Source organism: Bos mutus, chromosome 7 (assembly GCF_027580195.1).
Source record: "Bos mutus isolate GX-2022 chromosome 7, NWIPB_WYAK_1.1, whole genome shotgun sequence".
In the NCBI taxonomy this organism is placed as follows: Eukaryota; Metazoa; Chordata; class Mammalia; order Artiodactyla; family Bovidae; genus Bos; species Bos mutus.
This window is the reverse complement of record NC_091623.1, coordinates 5,771,827-5,787,131: the sequence shown is the minus strand read 5'-3', so window position 1 is coordinate 5,787,131 and position 15,305 is coordinate 5,771,827.

Sequence of the window (15,305 nt, the reverse complement as noted above, 5' to 3'; positions counted from 1 at the left end):
TACACACTTGATTGAAAACACTGCTGCTGCTGCTAAGTCGCTTCAGTCGTGTCCGACTCTGTGCGACCCCATAGACGGCAGCCCACTAGGCTCCTCTGTCCCTGGGATTCTCCAGGCAAGAATACTGGAGTGGGTTGCCATTTCCTTCTCCAATGCATGAAATGGTAGCAATTGCATACTTTTTTTTTCTTCCAATTTTACAGCTGTTATCACTGTAAAAGGAGCAAGGAAAGTTCAGTTAAATAAAAATCCTGATGAATATTTTGTGAGGTAGTTACAGCTTACACATTATAGAGTAAATATAATAGTGTTATTGTCCAGGACCTGGTGTGAACCCAAAAGCAGATTGTCTGGATTTGAATCCTGCCTCTGACCATTCGTAGTTGTGTGCCCTCTTCAGATCACTTCTGCTTGTGAGTTCATATTTTCATCTATGACATGGGCATGATAATAATATCTACCTCTTTGGAATGTCGTTAGGATGAAATTATTTAATGTATATAAAATGCTTAGGATAGTACATGGTTCATAATAAAGTTTTTGTGTTTTGGTTGTTGTTTTGTTACTGTTGTTGTTACTACGATTGTGTTTGTAGATTTCACTGCTACATAGTTTGATGAGGAATTGGCTACAGTGCTTTATATAGAGTCATTTGCTTGTAGTATAAATTTTGAATAATGTGTGTTTCACATGGTGTTGTTGTTGTTTAGTCGCTAAGCTGTGTCTCTTTTGTGACCCCATGAACTGTAGTCCACCAGGCTCCTCTATCCATGGTATTTCCCAGGCAAGAATACTGGAGTGGGTTGCCATTTCTTTCTTTAGGGGATCCTCACAACTCAAGATCAAAGTCACATCTCCTGCTTTGGCAGGTGGGTTCTTTCCACTGAGCCACCTGAGAAATCCTCAGAAAGACATTTAAAATTTTTAAAGGCATAGAGAATAGCGAAATCAATGATCTCTTCTTAAAATATATAACTCTTGAGGGGCTTCCCTGGTGGTCCAGTATAAGGTTAAGACTTTGCCTTCCCATCCAGGGAGTGTGGGTTTGATCCCTGGTTGAGGAGCTAGGATCCCACATGCTTCATGGCCAAAAAACCAAAACATAAAACAGAAGCAATATTGTAATAAATTCATTAAAGACTTAAAAATACATATATCACTCTCCTTAGAGCAAGTTAGAGAGGATTGGTCAGACTTACTGGGAAACTGTTGTCATAACTCTGAGCGTGAGAAAAAAGTAGTATGTACTAGGTTAGAATTGATGAATATGACAAAAGTGGATAGAATGATATATTTTTTAAGTGGAAAATTTACATAGTTGTGTGATTAGGTGGAGATGGAGGTCAAAGGAAATGGAGATTTCAAGAATTACTTCTAGGTTTCTCAGTAGCATAACAAGATGCGTCAAGGGTCTATGACTGTATAGAGAGATGGACAAAGATAGATTTAGAGATGACATGGTCATAAGTTTTATTTGGACATGTAGAGTATGAAGTGCTCTAGAATCTGCAAAAGGAAATGTCAAATGATCAGTTGGACACAGTGGGTTTGTTTCTGAGGAGAGGCCTGAGTGGAGGGAAAATTCTGAGCTCTCACCATATACATGGCTGTTAAAGCCACAGGGTCTCTGAGGCATAGAATATTGAGCAAAAAGAAAAAATGAATTAGAAATCTGCCTTGAGAAACACTACCATTTTATGGCCAGATAGTGGAGAAGAGAGGGAGGGAGGGAGGAGAAAAGTGGGGAGAGAGAAAAAGAGAGGGAGAGATTTCCCAGAAAGGAAGGAAAATTGGGAGATTGTTAAGCACAAGCCAAAGAAAGAGATGGAAACTAGCTTGAGGTGGAGTAAGGAATAAAAAGAAAGTGAATAAAAGACCTAAGAATGGGTATCTCTCCAATACATTTGGATTATGAAGGGGAGAAGAGAGGCTGCACGGGGTTGAGACAAACATGAGAACCAGGTGAAGTTTTTAATTAATTAGTATTCTTAAAAAGGGGTCGCTTCTGAATTTGAAGCCAATGGAAATAATCTATTTAAAAGAGAGAGCTTAAAGACTCTGGAAAGATGACTATACAGATGATTTTGTAAGATTTTCAAAAAATGTCAGGGATGAGAACAAGAAATAGGTACAGAGAAGAATAACTCCAGGGCAGTTGTTATTGGCCAAGAGTGACTTTATGTGTAACCTCCTCTTCCACCACCCCGGGACATTTGGGAAATTCTGGATATATCTTTTATTGTCTCACCTGGCAAAGCAGTGCTATTGGCATCTAGTAGGCTGAGGGCAGGGATGGTGTTCAACACTCTACAATGTACAAGACAGGCCCCACAGAAAAGAACTATTCAGTTCAAAATGTCAGTATGTTGATGATGAATAACCATGTTTAGAAGAAGAGAGATTCAACGTAAGGAAAGAGCAGAGGGATAGAATGGAGTAAGAAGTGGGCATGTTTTTATATCTAATATTAATCACATAGTGACTACTCAATAGATATTAGCCATGGTTAATTAAATTAAATCTCTATTAATGTCTACTTTCTAGTAACATCCAAATAATGGGCATTAAAAAAAAAAGGAATTAGCAGGATTCATTAGAGAAGTAATTCTCTAATGAACATTAGAGTTAAATGTATTATGGTTGCTCTTGACCCCCACATTGAATTCTACTTCCTTTAGATTTTATAAAATTTTATAGACAATATCTGTGACTAAGACAATTCAATTAAGAAAAAAATTTGATTAATTTTTCTTAAATATTGCTCATAAAAACTGAGGTCTAAGAAGCCTTAACCACCAGTTCTAAGCATTTACTAGCTATATGATTCTAAGTACAGTTAGACTTAACCACTGTAGACTTTTTCTTCTTTACCTATGACATGTGAATAAGAAAATTCTTATCATCAGTGGCTGTAAGCATCAGTGACTATTGTTGGCAGAGCACCCATTATAGGACTGAAATAGCAAATTTTAGTGATTGATGCTCCTGATATTACTACTACTGATAAGGATTTAATTTAGTCCAACTCTTTTGCAAACCCATGGGCTGTAGGCCACCAGTCTCCTCTGTCCATGGAATTTCCCAGGCAAGAATATTGGAGCACGTTGCCATTTCCTTCTCCAGGGGATCTTCCTGACCCAGACGTGGAATTGAACCCACATCTCCTGCATTGGCAGGTGGCTTCTTTACCACTGAGCCACCTGGGAAACTCCAGTGGAGTTTATTTTATTCACCTTACTCCCATTTGATAATATCTCTCTTTCGTTTTGAAGAATCAGCTTCAAATTGCATAGGGGTATGCAGTTTTGTTGGGATTACCAAGTAAAGCATCATGCCTTCTCTGGACATAATGTCCCAAATAAGACAAATCAGATACTTTCCTCTGAGAATTCAAGTAATTTCCTTGATTCCTATCTTTCTTTGAATCTGGCTCACTAGTATTAAATTTAAATTTGTGTGCTACATAACAACTGTTTAGCTTAATATCTGTAGTTATTCAATGTTGATGTCTATTGATTACAACCAAAAAAATCTTAACTTACACAGGCAGCATTAATACTGGAAGCTCGATTAATAGTGGAGGTCTTGGGACTAGGGCATAAATGAATAACTATAGTTGTTTAGCAACTACGGGTTGGTAAGAAGAACTGTATATCATTCTTATATTCTAGATGATATGTATATATCATTTATTATATTCTATGTATTTGTATGTCTTTAACAAATTCTAGTGTGTTGTTTTATTTCCATTACTCCATGAATATCTTATTCACTTCTTCACAAATCTTTTCCATTTTTCTGAGACTCTTTAGCTTGGATCAGACTGTTATTCAATCAAACAAGATACATTTTTGTTGAATGAACACATTTATTCCTAATTCTTTGAGTATGCAGTTGCCAAAAAGGAAGTCAGTCCAAATCATTCATACAAACAGATTGGGTTGTATTCTCTCATCTTTCATCATTGTGTTCAAGGTAGAGCTATACTTCTATTTTAAGAATGAAAAACAAGTTTCCAGAAGAGATAACTTGTTACTGAAGAATTCCTATATAATTGGAAGGCTTCGAGGCAAATAATAATTGTAATTTGAACAGAAGGGATTGGAGCCACTTCAATAATGATACTCATTAGATTTTTTTGTTTCTCTTCTCTGGACTATATAGGAGCAACAATTGCTTATGTCCTGATGGACATAACCAATGTAAACATGGTGATTATTCCTGGCATGATGTCATCCTTGCTGATCATCAGATTGAAGACTCCTTTTGCTTGCCTTGTCTCATCTAAGCAAAACTAAATCTTTCCTAAAGTGTAATGACATATGGTTAACCTGTGTGGGGAAAAAAAAAGTGGAATGACAGTCTATTTGCAAATAGACAGTCTAGAAAGCAAAAAATTAATTATTCTTTGGTTGGTCCTGACAAACTTTCTTTTATTAATAGCAAACTATGAAGATCCATGTCAGGCTAACTGCAGAGGGTATTATAAAATGGTCTATCATTCTCTCCAAGGAAATATCTATGCAAATGTAGCAGAACTAGATATGAATAAAGAACATGGTAGGCTCAGTTTTTATTATTAGTTAAGTCCACCTCTGAGAATAGAAAATTTTGGTTCTTTGTAACTTATAAAGGAAGATTACTTTCCCACCAAAACCTCAATATGTTTATAAGTTTTTTTTCCACTGTATTTTACTTCATGTAATAGTCTTTTGTTAATAGGAAAAAGTAAAAAGAACAGAGACATCAATGCACAATTCAACACAATTTTTATATACATGAATAGATGTTAAAGGCCAGAATGATAGGCTCTGAATATTGGAAATAGAATCAGTTATATAATGTAAAAGTCATACAACAAAAAGACAGAACAATTAGAATCTAGATCTAGCTTTGCCACAACTTTCTATAACATCTTTAATTCACTTACTTAACACAACATCCACAGCAATTTTCTATCTATGAAATAAGATAGCTGATCATTAGGCCTGGAGTTTCACCTAGTTGGTTTGAGTCAGATCCAGTACAGAGAAGTTTGTTCCATCATCATCATTTTTATAAGCTGAATCTGATGCAGCTTGTCTGAGGATAGTCTGTAATACTCCACAGGCTCTATCACTCTCTGATGTCTTACATTTCTATTACCTGTCTGGCCCTTGAAGACAGTTAATTTTGTGTTCCTTTTAGGAGATGTTCCCTGAGGATAGTTATGTTCTCCTAATCTTATGATTCCACATAGGTTTGAAATGAGCTAACTAACTCTGCTCGAGCTTATTTAACAGTGAAAAGTGAAAGTGTTACTCACTGGTGTCTGACTTTTTTGAGACCCCATGAACCCCACAAGTCTCCTCTGTCTATGGGATTCTCCAGGCCAGAATATTGGAGTGGGTAGCCGTTCCCTTCTCCAGGTGTTCTTCCTGATCCCAGGACCGAAGCTGGGCCTCCTGCATTGCAGGCAAATTCTTTACCATCTGAGCCACCAGGGAATACTCCCTTATTTAACATAAGTGAATGACAAGAAGATTGGAGGCGGGGGTTATACATTTAATTTTTTAATTTACTTATTTATTTTTTAAATTTTATTTTATTTTTAAACTTTACATAATCGTATTAGTTTTGCCAAATATATGGGCTTCCCTGTTGGTTCAGCGGTAAAGAATCTGCCTGTAATTCAGGAAACCCTAGTTTGATTCTTGGGTCAGGAAGATTCCCTGGAGAAGGGTTAGGCTACCCGCTCCAGTATTCTTGGGCTTCCCTGGTGACTTAGATGGTAAAGAATCTGTCTGCAATGCAGGAGAACTGGGTTTGATCCCTGGGTTGGGAAGATTCCCCTGGAGGAGGGGATTCTCCAGTATTCTTGCCTGGAGAATCCCCATGGACAGAGGAGCCTGGTGGCCTACAGTCCATGGATCACAAAGAGTTGGACATGACTGAGCAACTAAGCATAGCACAGCATACATACACACACATACACACACACACACACACACACACACGTACACATGTACACACGAGGTTTTCAGCCTAGCCCATGGGAAATTATGCATTCTGAAAACTTATCTAAATTTAATGTCATCAGGTTCAGTCTGAATGAGCTGCTGCCGCCAAGTCGCTTCAGTCGTGTCCGACTCTGTGTGATCCCATAGACGGCAGCCCACCAGGCTCCCGCTCTCCGGGATTCTCCAGGCAAGAACACTGGAGTGGGTTGCCATTTCCTTCTCCAGTGCATGAAATTGAAAAGTAAAAGTGAAGTCACTTAGTCGTGTCTGACTCTTCGCGACCCCATGGACTGCAGCCCACCAGGATCCTCCATCCATGGGATTTGCCAGGCAAGAGTACTGGAGTGGGGTGCCATTGAATGAGCTAGAGAGTTTTAAATTAAAAAAAAGACCTTCAAGTTATTGGGCCATAACTTATTTCATGAAACAGATTTTCTTTTTATAACACATCTAAATATTGTTTTCCTAGTAGTAACTGTAAATAAAATCAATTTTTCTCCTTTAAGGTTTTTTCCGAGTTTTTATAAAGTTTATTTCAAAACAAGAGCAATTTATTCTTCTGTTAACAGAAATGATGAATAAGTTGCATATTCATGTTGAAAGTATGTTTTTAATCATGCATTTGACAGTACCATCTAACTCATAAGCATTCACAGTATAAATGGTGAATAAGAACTAATTGCTTTTTTCCCCTTCTTTTTACAATGCAGAACCAGCATCTTCAGAGTAATGGCATATTAGTGTATTACTCAATGATATTTCATTGGAAGAACGCATTTCCACAAGATGACAATGTCTCTCGTTTGCATAATATTGTTAATTTCAAAATTACCATTAGAGCCACATTTTTTTATTATCAGCAAACAAACATTTATTAGGCATGTACTGTTTGCAGATTACCAAATACACTGCTCCAAATAGATAAGGCATGTGATAGTGATGGTGTCCCATGGGTGTTAGAACTATAGTTGGGAAAGCCAGTGCAAAAGTGAAAACAATGAACACATGGCAGAGAATTCACACAAAATGCTGTAGGTATTGTTGCTTCTCTAAATACTGCTTACATTTTCTCTCATGAACAAAGGAGCCAGTCTTCACTCTGCCATATGAATGTGTCCATGGATGTTCTGCTTTGACTAACCTTTCTGACTCAGCCATGGAAAAAGGAGATTTTGGCTTATTTTTTACATTATCTTCTGTTGGAATGTATCTCATTCTGCTGCCCCTGCCCATGACCAGGGAAATGCCATATGCCACTGGCATGTGGTTTCAAAGGAGAGGTTTCATAGAGGGAGACTCTATGGAAAGGGGTGTCTTGTGGGCAGTGGCGAGATCTGTATAAATGTTGGGACTCTTCCTTCACAGAGTGAGAGGCTATTAACACTAGATCTAGCAAAACTGCCATAGCATAATAGAGCTTTCCGGGTGGTTCAGTGATGAAGAATCCACCTGCCAATGCAGGAGACACAAGAGATATGGGTTTGATTCCTGGATTGGGAAGATCCCCTGAAGGGGGAAATGGTTAACCATTCCAGTACTCTTGCCTGGAGAATCCTATGGACAGAGGAGCCTGGTAGGCTACTGTCCATGGGGTCACAAAAGTTGGGCATGACTGAGCATGCAAGCACACACGCCAACTTTGGTAACCTGGCTCATGTCCCAAACTGTTGCTTGTGCCTTGTCTCTGAATTCCTGGCAAACCCCTCCAGCCCCTCTGCCTCTTTTCCTTTCCCACTTGTCATATGTATGGGAAAGTGCAAAGTCCTATAGATCTTCTGCCTCAAAGCTTCCATCCATCTTCTTTTTCTTTGTATTATTGTTTTATTAAAGAATATCATTCAAAAGGGAAAAAGAGGGTCACCATCAGCTCCTTTCTGTCCAATTGCTGTATATGATGAGTGTGTTGGGCATGTATTTACCTTGGCCAGCATTCTTTCTTCTTGTAATTGATCCCACTTTCCCTCCTTCTGCTAATGCCAGGAGGCTAGCTACCAACTTTACCGACTGGTACAAAAGGTGGACCCAAAGGCCCAGGACAGCCAATGAGAATCCTCCATCCCCCAGCGGAGGTGACTGGTTCAGGCGTGGGATCAAGCCAGGCCAGCTAGAACCCTTGGACTTGACAATTATGTGAGTAAATACATTTCCCTTTTTTTTCTTAAGACAGTCTGTGATTCTTCCACTTGCAGATGAAAAAAAAATCCAGACAAATACGATAATTAGTAAGGAATTACAGCACTGAGTTTTCTTTCTTTTCTCTACCAATTCTTTCCTTCTCTTCCTATTGTTCTTTTCCACCCCTCCCCATCCAACTGCTTAAGGATAGTGGAATTCACCTTCTTAATAATTATACAGTATTTCTATCAGGACAACACTGTTGACGTTCTATTTCTAACTTTTAATTGTCCAAATCACAACCCCAGCCCTGCATACAAAGGTGTAGCATTTTCCATCTCTTCTCAACGCGCTGATGTACTGACAATAATTCTGTTTTTCCTTTCTGGTTAGCTCTCAAATGCCGAACTGAAAATAATTTCATGCGGTAGGAAAGAGCACTGGATATGTTCACAATTTTAAAATAATTAGTTGGAAGAGACTTTAGAGCATATCTAGTACTGTCTTCTGTATAGCACACTGACAGTTGATTGATTACCTAGCCTATGCTTGAACCCATCTAGTGACAGAAAGTTCATTACATTGCAGCTTTGTCTTTTCATTTATGGACAGCTCTAATTGCTAGGCACATTTCAACTCAGAATTCTTTTTCTAATGTAATTGACAACGCTTCTGAAACTTTACTTGTTCTGGGTAATCATCCCTGATTGTTTCAAAGTTTGTTCTTATGACAATGTTTCCAAATACTTTACTTAACCCTTCTTAGGCAGCGTTCTAAGTTCTGAGCAATGTCCACTTGATGTGACAGTACAGAGTAGAGTACCCTGTCTGTCCCTTAAGCTAGACAACAGTTCTGTTTTTGTAGTCTTGGTTTTCATTAGCTTTTAGCAACCAGTGAATTGAAATGTCCATTCATAGGTGATTGCAATCTTATTTTAACAATACAATTTTAAGTATATTTTTTCATATCCTATATTTGGACAGCTGATTTATTTTGAACAATTGACATTTTGAACTTAGATGCCAGGCTGTACATTCACCTACCATCTCATTCTAACCTTACAATGATCTTGGAAGATAGGAAGGAACTATATTAGTTTCATTTTTATTAATAAAAACAATGTCTTAGAAAGAACCTTGCCTAAACTCAAATAGCAAGTTAGTATTAAAGCTAAGTACCAGAACTTATGCATTTTTGATGTGGTGAGAGAATGTCCAGCATTGACTAATGACTTAAAAATGTGTTTATGTGTTAACCTCTATTGGTAACACATAGTTGAGAAAAGTAAAACTGCTGATATTTAAGCCATTTTACTCTTTTTACTTCATTCCCATCAGAGATTTCTTCATGTTCCTATGTCCCCCCTAAATTATTAGTAAGTCTCCTCTGTCCAGTTACACAAATCAGTCATGTAACAAAAACATCTGCATCTTGCTTTATCCTATAGAGTTATGGGCACTGCATTTTAGATCCACATGGCTCTTCCCAAATTTGCAGCTATAGCACGTGCTTGTCTTACTAAACTGAACATTTGCTCAGTTTGAATCTCCATTTCAACTGTTTGTATCCAGTGTTTAAATGAGAATTCTCTGGTGACCAAGCTGGGAATTACTGCATGCACGTTTTAGCTTTTACTTAAGAGGCACAATTAGAAGAGGAAAAAATTGTTTCAGTGACTTAAGAGTAGCCCCTCCTTTTTTCCCACAAGATTCCCTATATGTTTTATTTGTCTCTTCTGCAGATATTTCTGTATTATATGATATATTCCTTTGAGGTGAAATAGAGCATCTGTTTATTAGTCTCAGAGCAATAGTGCAGTCACTCTTTTAAGGACACAAAATAGCTGGGAAATGCTTACCTGAAAATATATTTTTTCCTTTACACTATCATGTGTAACCCTGATGTGATGTCTTATTACCCATTCCCATATAGAGATTGGTGTAGGCAGGTGTTACTGACAAATTTGTCAATTCCAGCCCAGAGCTACAAAATTCCTTGTCCAAGGACACAGAATCGACTAACTCAGTATTAAGGTTCAAAAAATGCCAAAGACAGTTCTGTTCTCTCAAGCATTCCATTTGGTCTAATTGAGCTTCGCTAACCTTTTCTCTTTGACAGAACAACTTTGAATGCATGTCAGGAGAGAGCTTTATAAATATTTATTGAATAAAACAGCTTGTTTGGATATGAAATGAGTTTAGAGACAGGAATAAGACCAGTCAAACTCTAACTTTCTGGTATGGAAAATGTGGGCTGAGAGAATGCCCAACATCAAATTTTAAATAATAACCAATTTTGTTTTTAGTGTTCAACTTAATGTAGTGTTATATTAAACTTGCATTTGCTCGTTACCTGTAAAGATTTTTCTGGAGGGATAGATCTTATTTATTATTCATTCATTTACTCGTTCATTCTTTCTCTTCTTAATTTGTCAGATTATTCATTTATTCCTCAAATTTCTAAAAATGATTTAAGGTCATTTAAAAATATGTATATGATGAATTATTATAAACTATACTCAAGATATCCAGGCAAAGCAAGAAAAATATGATAAATACAGGAATGGTATCTATAAAAAAATTACACTCTTTAAGGCCTGAACATTTGCATTAAAACTAGTTCCTGAGTTTTCTAGTAATTACCATCACAAACAGGGAATGTGATCAATTCCATGTTTAATTTTCATATAATAAAGTTCTTTTTAAATAATAAGCACAAAATCATTTATTAGAAGAAATAACATTTTTCTGGATATATGAACAGAGTGAAGATTTTTCCTCTGGATATTGTAAGATACAAGGAAAAAAATCTGCCTCCAACAAAGTAAATACAACTTGACACCTTAAACTTTTATTATTTATGTGTGAGGATCAAAGGTAGGGTATCTGTGTACTTTGAATTTTTTTCAAAAGAGCGGTCTGTTTTGGCATTGCTGGTGGCAATATGTGTCCTCAATGGTACCTCATCCCCTTGTCACAGTGCATTTTATTTTATCCTGCTATTCATATTATGGCCCAATTTGCTCATTTATTTATAATTTTATTTAATTTTTTATTTTTTGGATGTGCAGCATATGGAATCTTGGTTAAACCAGGGATCGAACCCACGTTCCCTGCAGTAGAAGCTCAGAGTCTTAAACACTGAACCACCAGGGAATTCCCTAGCTATACATTTTAATAAAATGCATCTCTTTGTCCCTTGCAGCTGCTTCCCCTACTCCCTTTTGCACAAAGCTTTATCTCCTTACTGGTCCTGTGCATCCCTGTTGATAAAATCCACATTGTCCATTCAATGAGTGGTAATTTACAGGAAAAATTCTTCCTTTTTCCCAGAACCATCTTTCATCTGTTGTTCCTGAAAATGGCTGAATTTTGGCCAGCCTCCTCCTGCTAATGCCCTATAACATGAGTTAGATACTCCTTAAAAACCTTCTGTCAGACATTTTCTGATAAAAGCTCCTACAAATGATGCTGTGTTTAGCTTTCTTCCTTACCTAGAGCAGGGGTGACTGGCACTTATTAATAGTAAGTGGTCAAATAGCTTTGTGGAATGAAACAAAGACCTTTTGAAAATCAAGTAAAATTGATTCTAAATCTAAAATGATGTAGGTCATTTAAATTAGCCGCCAATCTGACTATTGTTATATCTATCTATTTTAAGTTTAAAATTCTTTGGCAGTGATTTCTTTTTTACATATAGATTTGTGTTATGAAGTTGACTGGCTGAATCAAAATATTCCCCTATGCAAGTGTAGTTATTAAATAGTGAAAGAGCTGGCCAGTCAATTTACTTTTCATGTAAGAAATCGTATCTCTCTTCCAGTAAATCATGTAGAAGCTAGCCTCTGAAATTGTAAAGATTTTAGATATTTTGTTGTCCTGCTTGACATGGATCATAATTAATCATCACAAATCAGTCTTCTTATGCTCTAACATTCCTGTAAGACACAGACTTCCCCAAACTATATATAGAGGTTAAAATAGAGCTTGCTTATTATATTCATATGGATATTAATAGATATAGAGTTGAGGGGAGAGAAATAATTTTCTGAGAGTTTAGACTTATGAATTTCTGTACTCACTCCCTTCCAAAAACTGTTCATTCATTTCTTAGACAGAAACTGTGATGGACTCTGAGGGAGGAAGATTTCAGAGTTGAATAGGATATGGTCTCTTGCTTCAAGGATGCGACAGTGTCATCAGACCAAAAATATTGTTGCAAATTCTAAAATCGGAAGTGTACAATTCTGCTGGCACATAAATCTATGAGGTAGAGAGCCACTGCCTTTATCTATCTGAGTATTCAGTTCAATTCAGTGGCTCAGTTGTGTCTGACTCTTTGTGACCCCATGAACTGCAGCACACCAGGCCTCCTGTCCATCATCAACTCCCAGAGTCCACCCAAACCCATGTCCATCAAGTCAGTGATGCCATCCAACCATCTCATCCTCTGTCGTCCTCTTCTCCTTCTACCCTCAATCCCTCCGAGCATCAGGGTCTTTTAAAATGACTCAGCTCTTCACATCAGGTGGCCAAAGTATTGGAGCTTCAGCTTCAACATCAGTCCTTCCAATGAACACCCAGGACTGATCTCCTGTAGGATGGACTGGTTGGATCTCCTTGCAGTCCAAGGAACGCTCAAGAGTCTTCTCCAACACCACAGTTCAAAAGCATCAATTTTTCGGTGCTCAGCTTTCTTTACAGTCCCAACTCTCACATCCATACATGACCACTGGAAAAACCATAGCCTTGACTAGACAGACCTTTGTTGACAAAGTAAAGTCTCTGTTTTTTAATATGCTGTCTAGGTTGGTCATAACTTTGCTTCCAAGGAGTAAGCGTCTTTTAATTTCATGGCTGCAGTCACCATCTGCAGTGATTATGGAGCCCAAAAAATAAAGTCAGCCATTTTTTCCACTGTTTCCCCATCTATTTGCCATGAAGTGATGGGACCAGATGCCATGATCTTAGTTTTCTGAATGTTGAGATTTAAGCCAACTTTTTCACTCTCCACTTTCACTTTCATCAAGAGGCTTTTTAGTTCCTCTTCACTTTCTGCCATAAGGGTGGTGCCATTTGCATATCTGAGGTTATTGATATTTCTCGCAGCAATCTTGATTCCAGCTTGTGCTTCTTCCAGCCCAGCGTTTCTCATGATGTACTCTGCATAAGTTAAATTAGCAGGGTGACAATATACAGCCTTGACGTACTCCTTTTCCTATTTGGAACCAGTCTGTTGTTCCATGTCCAGTTCTAACTGTTGCTTCCTGACCTGCATATAGATTTCTCAAGAGGCAGGTCAGGTGGTCTGGTATTCCCATCTCTTTCAGAATTTTCCACAGTTGATTGTGATCCACACAGTCAAAGGCTTTGGCATAGTCAATAAAGCAAAAATAGATGTTTTTTCTGGAACTGTCTTGCTTTTTTGATGATCCAGCAGATGCTGACAATTTGATCTCTGGTTCCTCTGCCTTTTCTAAAACCAGCTTGAACATCTGGAAGTTCTGAGTGTTAAAGATGGACAAATCATGGTTTACAAAATAGAGAGAGAGGAAAATAATTACAGAAATTGGTAAAACACATTTCAAAGGCACAGAAACACTGAAGTCAATATTATCCTGAAACGTGGTGGTGGGAGAAAGAAATGAGTATTTAAAAAATTAAAAAAAACACAACAGAACTTACTTAACAGGGATAGTGGAATTTCATAGGCTGTGTGTTCCATATTACTCAAATGTTAGTATCTGACAAACCAGGCAACTTTCTCCTGTCATTAATATTGCAGTTTTAAAAAATTAAGAAAAAATATATTTCTTGGAAGGGTAACTAATTTTTTTTCTAAAATTGTCATTACTTTACTTATTATTTAATCATGATAATTATTTCTATCTCCATGTGTTCATCAAGTATCACTAATGGAAAATTTTAAATGTTTCTTAGCTTGGAGGGTAGTAAGGGTTGATAAAACCTGAGAAAACCACTTTGGTAAGAATTCACTTGTGAGTAATGAGTGGTATAAGTAGATGTAGTGAAAAGAGGCTATTTGCTTAAAAGAGAAGCAGAGGAATCATTTATGCTTAAAAATGAATGCTTCAAGTATTTCATTAATTAGATGTTCATTTTTGTAAATAAAGCTCTTTTCAAAATACAATATAGCAATATTATTCTTTTTTTTTAAGTAGACCAGTAAAAAATAATAATTCTTGAAGTGAAAATACCTGGGTTATATTCTGACTTCAGTGTTTACTAATTAATTTCACAGGAGAAGAGTACCATTCTCTCCAGAACATTTCTTTTCTTCTGTTTCTCTAAAGGGAGAAGTCTGATTCCTCAGAATCTTGGTCAGTGGTTGGACCACTGTCGTTAATTAGGATCACAGTGCACCTCTTTCTCCTGCTTTCTCCTCCTTGTCTCTAGGACCCACGTGTGACCAAGGCCCACACTAAAGGGGAGGGCCAGTTACCATCCTGTATCTCTGTGCTTCTGCTCAGAGCATTCCCCAAGCCTTTAGGGAATCATCCTGACTGGGTTCCATTCTTTGACATAGAGAAAGCCTGTTTATGGCTTGGGTGTGAGCTGTGTGTTTGATCTAGGTTACAAGAAAGTCTTACATTTGAGTATCACTGTTAGCCTATCTGATATTAAAGTGCTGTTTTGGGTTCCCATTTATTAGTGAAATATGTATTTAGCTTTCTCAGCAGTTGTCTAAAAGAAGAGAATGTTTGGAGAAAAAAATTGTGAGGCTGTTAGATTTTAATTCAGATGTCAGCAACTAGTGCTTCAAATGCTACGTTGATAACTAATATTAGTGTTTGAAGATTAGATTTCCAGAAACTTTAAAAATGACAGTATCTAAACTTGGATTTGTTATATCTAAACTTGGATTTGTTAAATAATTTATCATCATCTTTAAAATAGTATTAACCCTAGAACAAAGGGTTTAAAGACTAAAATCAGCTATCATCTTTTGTTCATCACCTGTTGGCATAGAGTAAGAGATTAATAATTTTTATTTATTAGACTCTAAGCAATTTGAGGGAACTAAATTGGCTTGTTCACCGTGATTTCTCCAGCATGTAGCATATTGACAGTTTATGTGTGTGTTTATACACTTAAATGTGTGTGTGCATATATAGTTCCTAAATGAGTGAAAATGAGTGTTAAAACTTTTTACAATGTAAAATAATAAGA